Source organism: Crinia signifera, chromosome 6 (assembly GCF_055691185.1).
Source record: "Crinia signifera chromosome 6, ASM5569118v1, whole genome shotgun sequence".
NCBI classification, from domain to species: Eukaryota; Metazoa; Chordata; class Amphibia; order Anura; family Myobatrachidae; genus Crinia; species Crinia signifera.
Window position 1 is genome coordinate 13,425,958 of NC_139222.1, and position 14,618 is coordinate 13,440,575.

Consider the following 14,618-nt stretch of genomic DNA (forward strand, 5'->3'; position numbering starts at 1 on the left):
CCCTTTAAAACCTGAAGTTGAGCTAGGAATATTTCCAGTGATCCAACGATTGCTCCAACAGGAAATCCTAGTTAGAACTTCCAGCACGGCCAATAGTCCCATCTTTCCTGTGAAAAAGAGCGGGGGGAGGGGCTACAGACTAGTGCAGGATTTAAGAGGGGTAAACAAGGTAGTTGAGAGCCAATTCCCCGTAGTGCCAAACCCAGCTGTCATCCTAATGCAAATCCCACCTCATTGTACTCATTTCACAGTCATTGATTTGTGTTCAGCATTCTTCTCCGTCCCTTTGCATCCTGACAGCCAGTATCTGTTCGCCTTTACTTACAGAGGAGTACAGTATACCTGGACACGACTCCCCCAAGGATTCATAGACAGCCCCAGCATCTTCTCCCAGGCCTTGCATGATTGTTTACAATCCTTTCAACCCATGAGTGGTTCGATACTGATACAATATGTTGATGACTTATTGTTGTGTTCTGAGTCACTGGAGTCATCAGTGGATGACACTAGACAGCTGCTGATGCATCTCTCAGAGACAGGACATAAAGTATCAAAGGATAAGCTGCAATTATGCCAGACCAGGGTTAAGTATCTGGGCCACTGCCTTACCCAAGGGCTGAGACACCTCACCGACGACAGAATCCAAGCGATTCAGAATATGGTACTGCCACAGACCCAGCATCAGATCCGTACGTTCCTAGGCATGTGTGGATACTGTCGCAACTGGATCCCAGGTTTCTCTATTCTGGCATTACCACTACAAGAGATGGTTTCCTCAACTAAGCCAGATCGGGTCTCTCATACTGAGGAATCTGAGCTGGCTTTCGAGGAACTAAAGGTGAGCCTAACAAAGGCCCCAGCACTGGGAATGCCAGATTATGGGAAACCCTTCGAACTGTACGGAACTGAATCAGGTGGGTGTGCGGCAGGAGTGCTTGTACAAAAACATGGTGATGCCAACCGACCAATAGCGTACTACAGTGGCCAGCTGGACACAGTAGCACGCTCACTCCCAACTTGCTTACGAAGTGTGGCTGCAATAGCACAACTAGTAAGTAAGAGTGAGGACGTAGTGTTGGGACACGATTTAACTGTTCATGCTCCCCATGCTGTCTCTGCCCTCCTAAATTCTGCCCAAACACGTCATGTGTCCTCAGCACGGTTCACTAAGTGGGAACTGGCGCTGATGGCCCCAGTAAATATTACCATCAAAAGATGCAACACACTAAACCCAGCCACATTCCTTCCTCATGTGCCTTCCAAGGCACAAAGGGTGGAGGGTGATGGGAATGTTGCTGAATATGGTAAAGCAGAGTTTAGTGAGAGTGAGGACAAACATGATTGCATGTCCTACCTGAATCAGACCTTCACAGCACGTCCTGACATAAGCGACAGCCCATTAAGTGAGGTAGACATAACCTTATTCACAGATGGTAGCTGTCATAGACAGACGGACACGGGAGAGCTGTGCACAGGTTACGCAGTAGTAGATGGAGAAGGTATTGTGGAAGCTGAACCCTTGGGACCACCTCACTCAGCACAAGTAGCGGAACTGGTGGCACTAACCAGAGCATGTGAACTGGCCCAAGGAAAATCAGTCAACATATATACCGACTCCAGATATGCTTTCGGAGTAGTCCATGATTTTGGAGCCCTATGGCGCCTCCGAAATTTCATGACGGCGGCTGGCACACCAGTGGCGCATGCGACATATATTAGGAGACTTCTGGGAGCTATTCAGCTTCCAGACAGAGTGGCTGTTATCAAGTGCAAAGCTCACACATCAGAGAAGGACCCGGTGTCACTTGGTAACAGCCGCGCTGATGAGGCAGCGAAAAGGGCCGCATGCCCTGTAAATATTTTCACCCATCCTACCAACCTTTGTACACTGAACATAGTATCCACATCCAAACTGATAGACATGCAGAATTTGTGTTCCCCACAGGAAAGAGCAGTATGGAAGTCGAAGGGATGTGGCCAAGAGTCTACCGGACTTTGGAGAGATGGACACGGGAAACCAGTGGCCCCCAGGGCATACCTTCCTAGTCTAGCCGAGGCGGCCCATGGGCTGACACATCTTGGGAAGGAAGGTATGTGCAAGCTGGTAAAGGCCTACTGGTGTGCACCAGGGTTCGCTTCTCAAGCAGGTAGAGTGGCAATGTCATGCCTCACCTGTTTGAGGAAGAACGTTGGAAAAGCCATCCCAACAGAGCCATCCCACATCCCTCCTACAGAAGGCCCTTTCCAGGTAATACAAATCGACTTCATACAGTTACCACCCTGTAGGAATTTGAAATATGTATTAGTTTGTGTTGACATGTTTTCTAGCTGGGTGGAGGCTTTCCCCGCTGCCTCCAACACTGCTACCTTTACAGCAAAGAAAATATGTCAGGAGTTTGTCTGTAGGTATGGTATCCCAAAGGTCATTGAGAGTGACAGAGGCACTCATTTCACAGGAGAGGTCTTCCAAATCATGTGTAAACTCCTGGGGATTAATAGTAAACTTCATACTCCATATCGTCCCCAGGCGAGCGCCAAAGTTGAGAGAATGAATGGTACTATTAAGAACAAATTGGGTAAAGTTATGGCTGAAACAGGGTTGTTATGGCCAGAGGCACTGCCTATTGTGCTGTATAGCATTAGGACCACTCCCAGGACTCCGCTCAACTTGTCCCCCTTCGAGATATTGTTTGGTCGGCAGCCACACATCATGATAGACCCACAGGATGATCTCAAATGTAACAATGAGCTAACTGTACAGTATCTCCTAAAGCTAAACAAACAGCTAAGGGAGCAACAAAAGCAGCTGAAATTACTGAACCCTGATATGCCTACAGAGAATTGTCATAATCTTAAACCAGGAGACTTTGTTATGATCCGAAATTTTTTACGCTCAGGTTGTTTGATAGACCGTTGGGAAGGACCGTACCAAGTTTTGTTGACCAGCACTACGTCAATTAAAGTCGCAGAGAGAGAGACTTGGATACATTCGTCCCACTGCAAGAAAGCCAGTAACCCAGAGTCCCAGTGTGCAGAGAGCGAGAGAGAAGAAGTGTCGCTAGAAGCATTGTTTCGGGAACACTGAGAAGCAGCCAAGGTCGAGCAACCTGAGCGAACAAAGGTCTAAGAGCAGAGCAAAATAAAAGTCCCCTGGTAGAGATGATGGAAGGACTCCAAGCAAAAGGTTCACAGCTATGCATATATGTCTTTGTTTTCTTTCTGTGTTCTTTTATTCACCCAAAGATACTCGGTGGCTGCCACATCCTAGAGCGATCGGAGCGGAGTTCTGACAGTGTAATAATGGACCCAGATATGGGTGAGGTAGAATCCCTAAACCAGCTTGACACTTTGCCCATGACAGGAGAAGGTAAAAGGTATGAGGGAAACGTAGTTCAAGGGCTATGTGATGAGTTATTGTCTGGTGAGTACTGTGTCTGTAGATATTGTCAACCTAAAATGGAAGAAGAATGCATCCAGCGATGTCAGTCGACAAGTAAGGCAACTACCGGCCGACATCCCTTGAGTGATTACCACTCACTAGTGGGTAAGGTTTTAAACCAAACAGAATGCTGGGTGTGTTCACAAGTGTTACATAAAAGGAGTAGTGTAGGCCTAGTCCCATACCCGCTTAATATTTCAGAGATAAGCGTATTAAATAAGGGGAGGCCATTGGATAAGAGATACCTGTATACCAGGTCCCCTAGTCTTAGATTACACCCATACCAAGTGGATAAGTCCCTGGTATGTATGAACTTCTCGAGTTCCAGAGCGATTGGTACTTGGGAAGTGACATGGCATAACCAGACAATAACTTACTCCCAGCGTCCAGATGGAGAGCCTATTGATAAAGAATTGTTGTTAAAAATCCGAACCAGTGGGAGACACTATAAATATGTCTACACGGTGAAGAGAAGTAAAATGATGGCCGGCAGAGTATCAGCCGGCTACTGTAATGTAACCCTACAGCCAGAAATCTGTGAGGAACAAGTCAGGGAACAGGGGACGGGGATGTTCTTATGGATAATGTGTGACAAGATCATGAAATACTCTGTCCCTTATTTTCTCCCTGACGATGTTTATTATATTTGTGGTAGGAGGGCGTACAAATGGCTCTCCATGAACTACGTTGGTATTTGTTATCTAGGCAGAGTGTTACCGGAAGTGATGACCCTCACACATGATGAGATGATGAACATACACAGAGGTATTTCTCCTCCTTACACTCATACCCATTATGACCAAATCCATAAAAGGGATTTAACCATCAGGAAAGAACCCCTAGCTTCCGAAATGATACACGAGTCGTTCGGTATCCAACTCCTCATTGCTTTAGATATCACCCATACCGCCAGAGGAGTCATAAATTTTAAATATATACAAGCATTAGCCAGCTTGATAGATAACATCACTGAGATTTATGATGACACCTTTAGATACACTGGAAAAGAGTTGCAAGCATACAAAAGAGAGCTGGTCCAACATCGGATGGTGTTGAACTATCTGACAGCTATGACAGGAGGATATTGTGTCACCCTTTCTACACAGTTTGGGGTGAAATGTTGTACATACATCACCAACAATACTGAAGACCCAGAAGAAATCATCGATCACCGGATGGATGAGATTCTTCAGCTTAAATGGGAATTTAGAAGGGAACATAATATCAGCCTGGCAGAAATAGGTAACAAAGTTAGTGAATGGACCTCCTGGTTGAATCCAATGCACTGGTTCTCTGGTTTAGGAGAATGGGCGCAAGGGATCATAGCTAGCATAGGAAAACTCCTTCTCTGTATCGGTGGTGCCATCATAGTCTTTGTGCTATTGTTCAAATGTATAAAGGTGGTGACCCGGGGAAAGACAAAACGTACCGAAATCATGAGTGTAAGAACGAGAGATACAGAGGAAGACCAGGGTTTGGTATATGACCCTAAAATCGAAACCACCTCCCTTTAAGGAAACCATATTTGTGAACGTGTATATGTTGTAACCACCCCTGTTTTTATTTTTATCCCAAAATTGTACATTATCCTTCGTGACCCTGAGTAGGTTGTTCGATAAATGCGGCCCATCGTTTATCCATGATCCTGGATCGGCCGAGAGCAGATGGCTTACTCCCCTTATATGTTTAATTCATGTATCCCAATTTCTCTGTTAGGATTATGAATTTCTGTATTGTCGTGTGAAATGTTTTTATATTGTAACAGTTTTATAATTACTGTTAAAGGGTGGACTATGGAAGTCGAGTTACACACAAGCCATTTTAGGATAGTATGGCCGCCATTTTGGTTCGCAGAGTTGCGCAAATAAAGTTTCCATACCCGAGTATGCGTGGCAAAGTGGACCAGAAGAGTAGCCATACTATCACACATAAATTCATAAATACATACTGACCCTAAGTAAAATATAGTTAAAGGTTTAGAACGCCACACATAGCTTAGTTAGCCCTGCATACATCTATCTGTATCGTGTTTAGTACCGTTCCGTTCAGCTCATTATGCGAAGTATTCCGGTCATTGCGAATATATCGCAATGTACATTGCCCGAGAGATATGGACATAATCCATATTCCAGAGACAGTTTCTGTTGTAAGTAGTTAACAAAGGAAACTAGCTCAAACCGGTTCTTATCCTTGCTGACGCCGAAACCACCAAACAAAGGACTCTTAAAGTTCACTCCCCTGCACCTGGTCAGACCAGGTACAGCGTCTAACCTCCAATCACAGTGGACCGGACATATGATCTCTGACCAATGAGAATGGCCTTTGACCTCCCCCTTCTGACCCTATAAGATAGGCGACCCAGAGCAGCCAAACTCTCTTCGGCACATCTACTTTCCCTGGACCTTCCTACCGGACTATAGTTCATTCCTGAACGATAGTGAGCTCTGACCGGACTGCGCTTCGCATATTTGATGAGACGGGTAAACGGTTGCATTAACGGTATTTATCCTTATTGTATTGATTGGCTGATTGTGTCTTGTATCTGTTTTCTCTCCCCTTAGCAGAGTCTGTTTAGTATTCATTGTTAGTATATTGTATCACCTGTTATACCTGTTTATTCTTATTTCTGTAACCCCCTTTTGTCCATTAGGGACTTAAATACAACCTTTTTACGGAGTTCTTATCTCCTTATTTCTATACAGTGGTCGTGTCTGTTTATTCGCATAATAGCGATAAGGTATATTGCGGACACAGTCCGATAAGGTATATTCGCAGATTAGAGACAAAGTACTGCGAAGGAATCTCTGAATAAGGTATTGGTTCTTGGTATACATAATACAATAAAAGGTACGCTACGCTTTGTTCGCACGTAGTTAGGTATAAAGGGTACGTTGGTTGCGGACTTATTACGTAACCAACGCTTTTCACTTATCGTCACTCTGGTTATATTTTAATCACCATTAACACTTTGCTGCCTCGCAGACAATTCCAGCTTCTACAGCCTTGATTAGTGGGAATTTCTGCCCCCTGATGATGGGTTCCACGTGATGAATCAGTGTGGGGTTCCTTTTTCTCATCATCCTCATGATGTTTCTAGGACCCATTTGTCGGTGGGTTCTACTGGCTGAAGAACACACTTGCACTATTATAACGGCTGGCTTGTCCTGCAGATTCATGGTGTGCACATGCCTCCTAGAGGGTTATGGGTAATTTTGTCACCATTTTTTGTGGGCACACCAGGGTCCTCCCTTGCCTGCCCATCAGTGAGCAAAGGAGCCAGCGAGTGTGAAACTCGACGAAGGTGTGGGCTCCGGGGCTTTGTGCATATTTGCGCATGCGCAAACCATCCACCATCAGGGCCAAAATCAAAACTGATGAGCCGGTCTGAATTGGGCCCATATGGATTTTAAAATAGATTATTTTCAACCTAGTTAATCCATGAGAGCCTGGGTGTATGCATTTTTTTTTAGCCGCATTTGCAGTTTTGCAAGGATTGAGGAGTCAATCAAATCAATATGGGAGGGGTCAATTGCATATGCCCAAATCCGCATTGGCCCAGGCAAAATAGCATCAGCCTCGTCCCTGTGACAGAATACACACTTCCACTACACAGCCCTGGCACTGTATAAGGACAGCCTATGTCTGAGCCTCGGGAGAAACCCATGATGCTATGCAGGAGGCATAAGGCCAGTGGCGCAGCCTCATAAATTTTGGGGATTACTTTTTTGGGGGGGCAATTGTATTCCAGTACTGCGCAGTTACATATTCTTATAGGGATTTATATATACTGTATATAGATATTTACATTTTCCTAGGATTGCGAATTTGCACAACAGCGATCAACTCTGATTTTCTAATGCGTTTTCCATATATTGTCCCATATTAAGCTGTTAAAGTGGCAACAGCACACCCAAAGTAGGGTGGTCAATCCCAGGATAGGCGGGAATTGGCCCCAAAATCATTTGGATTTGAATGCGCAGTCTAATGCCGGGCAGCATCTGAGCACTTGTTTAAACACTGCCCGGCTGTTTCTGACCAGGTGTGATGTTAGAGGTCATGCTGGGCAGGCCGCACCTACGCACACGTCTGCCACTTGCTCTGCTTCCACCCGCTCAGTTTGGCATCCCGCCCCGCCTTCTCCAATGTTTTTGTTGGGAGTTTTTTTTTTTTTTTTCAAAATACATTTTTATTAAGTCAAGCAGCAAAGTATACCACAATTACATCGTAAATTCACTGTAATATAATATACAGTAACAAATAGCTACATTTGAATAAGGAAAACTGAATACGATGTCCAAGAAATCAGAGAGCTGCATCGACTTATATTTATAGAGAAAAAATATGGGGGGAAAAGGAAACAAACTCAACCAGACAAACAGGAGGGAATAGGTGCACAAAGAGAAGGGGTATGCCTCAGATTTGTGACACATATATCAATAGAGAATGGGGGGGGGGGCGGGAGAATAAACAGCTCACGTAGTACTAGGGATGGCCATTGTTGCCTTTGCCATCGGTGTTTACCATCGATGGCAAAAGTGCAACTGACCATCGATTAACCATAACTATGCAATGGATGACCATCGATGTTTTTACACATCGATGGTCATCCATTTTCTGTGACTGATTGACCTGTGGGCCAATCAAAATATGGGGGCGGGGCTGCACTGGTGTCCTGGGCGGAGCTATGCTCAGTGTATCAGGAAAAAGAAAAACAAAACTATTTGTTTAACCTTGACATCGATGGTGGGAAACCATCTGGTTCTCCCCTATCGATGGCAAAACTATTCGCCATTAGCCATCGATGTTTTCTAATCATCGATGGACGATGGCCATCCCTATGTAGTACTGTCATGAGTAGGGGATAGCAATATAGACATGTCTATCTGGTTATGGGCTATGAGGGAAAGACCCTGCCTTTCTCTGTACTCGCTCCATTTGAGCCATTTGATATGGATTGATGAAGAAGAGGAGGAGGAGGAGTACTTGCAGTCGGCCGTCTCAAAGAGAAAATGTGTATGGACTTTGTTAACAATATGATGTATGTCGGGTATAGAGGGTGATTTCCAGAGCTGTCTGATATCAGCATTAGTAGAGACCCATAGGCGAATCTAGGGGGTGATCCGGGAGTACATAGGACCACCCATTAGGCTTTCCAACGAGCCCAGCCCCGTGTCTCTAGCCCCCTGGGAACCGGAGATACTGCCAGACAAAGCTGGAACGTTTTCCCTATAGGATAACATGGGACCCGCTAATTCCGACCCCCACCCAGTTCAACGGCTGCCAGTTCCCCCTTCGGCATCACTGAAGCTCGAGGTTGATCTCAGTCGAACCCAAATCGCTGGGCCTTCAATCTGATACCAGGCTGGATCCATATGGGTTAATTGGCTCCAGGGATATTGAGGTTAAACCGTTTTTTTTTTTTTTTTCATTTCTTAAATGTAATTTCATGACTGTTTATGTTCTTTGAGGGCAGATTTCTCTGGAACCAAACGGCCCAGTTTCACGGGACCAAAATCATTCGAAGCCAACTCAAAAGTTCTTCAATATGATACTGGTCTCATGTAAATGGGTCAGTTGGTTCCGAAGATATAGCTGGTTGGTTAAAGGGGGGTAGGGAGATGGGAGTGGTTGTCTCGCCCCTCACACCAGAAAATGCAGGGACTAGGCTGGTGTATAAGGGGTCAGCCTGGGAATGTCCCTGCATGATCCTAGGACCATATTCCCTGGTAAATCCCTGCATTTTCTGTTGTGAAAGGGGTATTCTTTCAAACAGCCTTGACCTGCAGTTCTCTGAATACAGCCGGGCAGCCCCCTGCTCTCTGCCCAGCTGTCAATGATTCTGCTCCAATTCGTCTCCCCGCTTTCACCTCAACCCACCCCCCCCTTTAATCATGTGGTGCCGGCGCCCGGCGTGCTCCCCCGACGTCACGCACAACAACAGCGCTCACAATATTTCACATGTCCACTCGGCTAGAGGGGACACCAGGAGGGGAGTGGGAGCGTGCTCTGCGCTGCGCTCTGCTCCTCTCCCCATAGAAGCAGCTGCACCGCTCTCCATCTCTCCCTGCAGCAGCAGCGAAGGCTCATATAAATATTTACAGTAAGTGGCACTTTTGGGGGCATTGCTTAAGGGACGCTACAAGTGGCGGTATGTAGGGGCATTACGCATAATGTGTGGCTTAATGTGTAAGGGGTATTACGGTGTGCAGCATCATGTGTAAGGGGCATTATGTGTGCAGCATCATGTGTAATGGGTACTATGGTGTGCGGCATCATGTGTAATGGGTACTATGGTGTGCGACATCATGTGTAATGGGTACTATGGTGTGCGGCATCATGTGTAATGGATACTATGGTGTGCGGCATCATGTGTAATGGGTACTATGGTGTGCGGCATCATGTGTAATGGGTACTATGGTGTGCGGCATCATGTGTAATGGGTACTATGGTGTGCGGCATCATGTGTAATGGGTACTATGGTGTGCGGCATCATGTGTAATGGGTACTATGGTGTGCGACATCATGTGTAATGGGTACTATGGTGCGCGGCATCATGTGTAATGGGTACTATGGTGTGCGGCATCATGTGTAATGGGTACTATGGTGTGCGGCATCATGTGTAATGGGTACTATGGTGCGCGGCATCATGTGTAATGGGTACTATGGTGTGCGGCATCATGTGTAATGGGTACTATGGTGCGCGGCATCATGTGTAATGGGTACTATTTTGCACGGCATCATGTGTAATGGGTACTATGGTGTGCGGCATCATGTGTAATGGGTACTATGGTGCGCGGCATTATGTGTAATGGGTACTATGGTGCGCGGCATCATGTGTAATGGGTACTATGGTGCGCGGCATCATGTGTAATGGGTACTATGGTGCGCGGCATCATGTGTAATGGGTACTATGGTGCGTGGCATCATGTGTAATGGGTACTATGGTGCGCGGCATCATGTGTAATGGGTACTATGGTGCGCGGCATCATGTGTAATGGGTAATATGGTGTGCGGCATCATGTGTAATGGGTACTATGGTGCGCGGCATCATGTGTAATGGGTAATATGGTGCGCGGCATCATGTGTAATGGGTACTATGGTGCGCGGCATCATGTGTAATGGGTACTATGGTGCGCGGCATCATGTGTAATGGGTACTATGGTGCGCGGCATCATGTGTAATGGGTAATATGGTGCGCGGCATCATGTGTAATGGGTACTATGGTGTGCGCATCATGTGTAATGGGTAATATGGTGCGCGGCATCATGTGTAATGGGTACTATGGTGCGCGGCATCATGTGTAATGGGTACTATGGTGCGCGGCATCATGTGTAATGGGTACTATGGTGCGCGGCATCATGTGTAATGGGTACTATTTTGCGCGGCATCATGTGTAATGGGTACTATGGTGCGCGGCATCATGTGTAATGGGTACTATGGTGCGCGGCATCATGTGTAATGGGTACTATGGTGCGTGGCATCATGTGTAATGGGTACTATGGTGCGCGGCATCATGTGTAATGGGTACTATGGTGCGCGGCATCATGTGTAATGGGTCTATGGTGCCATCAAGCAAGAACCCCCTAGCAATGAGCACGTAGGTAAGCAGCACTTATGTGGCAAATATGTAATGGGCATTACGGTTTGTTATATAGTATGTAATGGGCATCATGATGTGTGGCACAATGTGTAATTGGCATTACGGCATGTGGCTTTATGTGTAATGGGTATGACTGAGTTTGCTAAAATGTGTAATCGGCATTACTGTGTATTGTCTAAAGTGTAATACCACACCCCTTTTTGTGATGCCACGCCTCCTTCCCATGAGGCCATGCCCCCTTTTTACCGCGCGGCTGCGCCTCGCAAAGGTCCCCCTGCTGTTATGTCTAGATCTGGGACCATCCATTACCATAATTCTAGATTCGCCTATGTAGAGACCAGAATATGTCCCAGAATATAATTGTCACCCAGAAGGAGTTGTGAATTGTGATGGAACAACGCTACTACAGGATCAGTGGGCACATTTATCCCTAACACATCGCCTATGAGGGAAAATACTTCAGCCCACAGCGGACGCAACATCGGACATTCCCAAAATATATGGAGGATGGAGCCAATACAGCCGCAGCCTCTCCAACAAAATTTAGAAACCGAAGGCCATATTCTGTGTTGCCGCTGAGGGGCGAAGTACGCCCTATGGCAGAGCTTATAGAACATTTTGGAATGGTTAAGACGTTTAGATAGTTTAAAGTACGAGTGAGAGACAGTGTCCCAGTCCTCCTCGGACAGAAACCTAGACAGATCATCCTCCCACCTAGTATGGACTGCTCATTCTCCAGTCTTATATTTGCTAATCTGATAATTGTACCATTTCGATGTCCTGCCCTTGTCCCCTGGGGAAGACCATCTAGAAACAATTATTTTAGGGAGGGAAGGTATAGCTGTGGGTTTACCAGGATGCGAAGTTAGCCAATGGCGTAACTGGAGGTATTTATAAAAATCTTGTTTGGGAAGATCACATTTTTCCTGTAGGTCAGAAAAGGGCAGGAGGGTGCCTGACGGGCATAGTATTTTTAAGGATGTGATACCTGCTGAGTACCAATAATCCAACCTCAAATTAGGGATGATAGGCTGTGGTTGAGAGGCCCGGCAAAGAGACATCCACATCATCCGTGATGACTTTATGCCAAACGGAGAGGGTGGCTCTAATGGTGACACCTGGGCCTGCCCAAACTGGTATTGCCTGTGGGGGAAGCCAGAATAAATCAGTGAGGTAGACATTGGGTAAAAAGGAGCGTTCAATTAGTACCCAGGGCTTAGGTGTCTCAGAAGCAAACCAATCCCTCGCCTGGCTAACTAAACAAGCCGAATGGTAAGCATCCATATCCAGCTACAGGGCTGGATTAAGCTTCGGGGGGCCCCCCTCCCACTTGTCATTACTGGCCGCAAACTGCATGGGAGAATATTACACTGTCAAAACACAGAATAAAGGCAGTATAAACGTGGTCAATGGGTAACTGCAGGGGGGTTAATATAAACACACATATATATATATATATATATATATATATATATATATATATATATATATATATATATGTTACTCTGTAGGAGCCCTGACAGGCTCAGCGATGCCTCTGATTAAAAACCCTCCCATGACGAGGCCACAGCTCAGACCCATGGGCCTGAGAAGCATATGATGAGCTCCACCAAGCAGAGCTCAGCACACACCTCTCAGCCTCTGACCTCTTGTGCAAAGTCTCATGGCGCCTAGTCAATTCCCAGTAATGTACTGCGCACTTGTGCAGTCAGTGTGCCTTGGCTCCCGATGATCAGCACCATTAACCATTGTCACAGATAGGTGAAGCTGCAGAACTACCCCACATAGAGGGGGGCCCAGGGGTACTGACCCCCTGTGCCCCCTAATCTGGCCCTGCTTGGATAGCAGAATTATCTTAGATGCTGCTATACGACCAAGCCAGTATATCTCGTGTAACCCCCCCATTCGCCTATGAGTTTTTTCCAAATGCGCAAATTAAAGGTTTGAAATTACAATCGAATATATCAGTCTCTGGTCACCTGAACACCCAAGTCGTTGATAGATTTAGTTTGCTATGCATAGCGGTATTGGTCCTTCAGTAATTTCACATCTTTTGGGAGCATATTGAAAGGGGGAGCTTCAGTTTTGGAAGTGTTTAACTTATAATATGAGATGTTAGAGTAACCGCTCAAGACCTTATGCAGTTCAACCAGAGAGTCTTTGGGTTGTAAAAGACACAAAAGGATATTGTCTGCAAAAAGGCTAATTTTATGGGGTATCCCACCTATTATGGGCCCCTGGATAAGCACAGTGGATCTGTTTTTTTCCGCTAGGGGTTTTATGGCCAGTGCAAAAATAAGCGGGGACAGGGTGCAGCCCTGCCTAGTGCCATTTGTTATGCTAAACCCTGAAGACAAACAGTCATTCACAAACACCTTCGCAGAGTACAGAGCAAAGATAGAGTCCATAAATCTACCACCGAAACCGAACTGGAGCAGGTAACCCCAATGGAGTCTATCGAACGCCTTTTTGGCATCGAGCAACAGAATCAACAGGGGAGTTGTCTTAATCCCAACTCTCTACAATATTAAAATCTCTGTGGGTGTTATCCGGGACCCTGCCTGCCGGCACAAACCCAACCTGATCGGCAACAATAAGGGAAGGTAGAAGGGGAGATCAGCGATTTGCAATCAACTTAGCATATAATTTGAGGTTTGTATTTAACTGAGCTATGGGGCGGAAGTTCTCCAGAGCCGTAGGAGGTTTACCGGGTTTAGGGATCGCAACTTGACGTGCTTCAAGCATCTCCTTTGGGAAACCTCCAGTATCAGAAGCCTTGTTAAAAACCTTTAATAGTATCGGGGCTAGGATCAGTTTGAAGCATTTGTAGAAGTTTGACGGATACCCGTCCGGGCCAGGAGCTTTGTCCCTTGGCATAGATCCAATAGCTGCCTTCACTTCAGTAATATAGTAACATAGTAATTAAGGCTGAAAAAAGACGTTGTCTAAGTGGCCAAAAATGTATCCAGCTTTGATGTAAATTTATTAACAGTAGTTGCTGTAACCATCCCACCGGTAATGAGTTCCAGAATGTCACTGCTCTAAGGGCCTTATTCTGATCTGAGCTCCGTGCAAATTTTGTTTGGAAAAAGGGCAAAACCATGTGCACTGCAGGTGGGGCAGATGTATGTAACATGTGCAGAGAGAGTTAGATTTGGGTGAGTTATTTTGTTTCTGTGCAGGGTAAATACTGGCTGCATTATTTTTACACTGCAATTTAGATTTCAGTTTCAGCACACCCCACCCAAATTTAACTCTCTTTGCACAGGTTGCATCTGCCCCACCTGCAGTGCACATGGTTTTGCCCATTTTCCGAACAAATTTGTACTGAGCTCAGATCAGAATAAGGCCCAAATGGTGAAGAATCCTCTTCTTAATTCAGTACGGAATTTCTTTTCCTCGAGCCTCAGTACATGCCCGTGTGTCCTAAGTATAGGCCTGTTAGTGACCAATCATCTCCCAGTTCCATATGATTCCTAATCCTGTATTTGAACATACTAATCATATCTCCTCTCACCCTCCGTTTCTCCAGTGACAACATATTCAGCCTGGTTAACCTATCCTTGTATTCTAGTGATT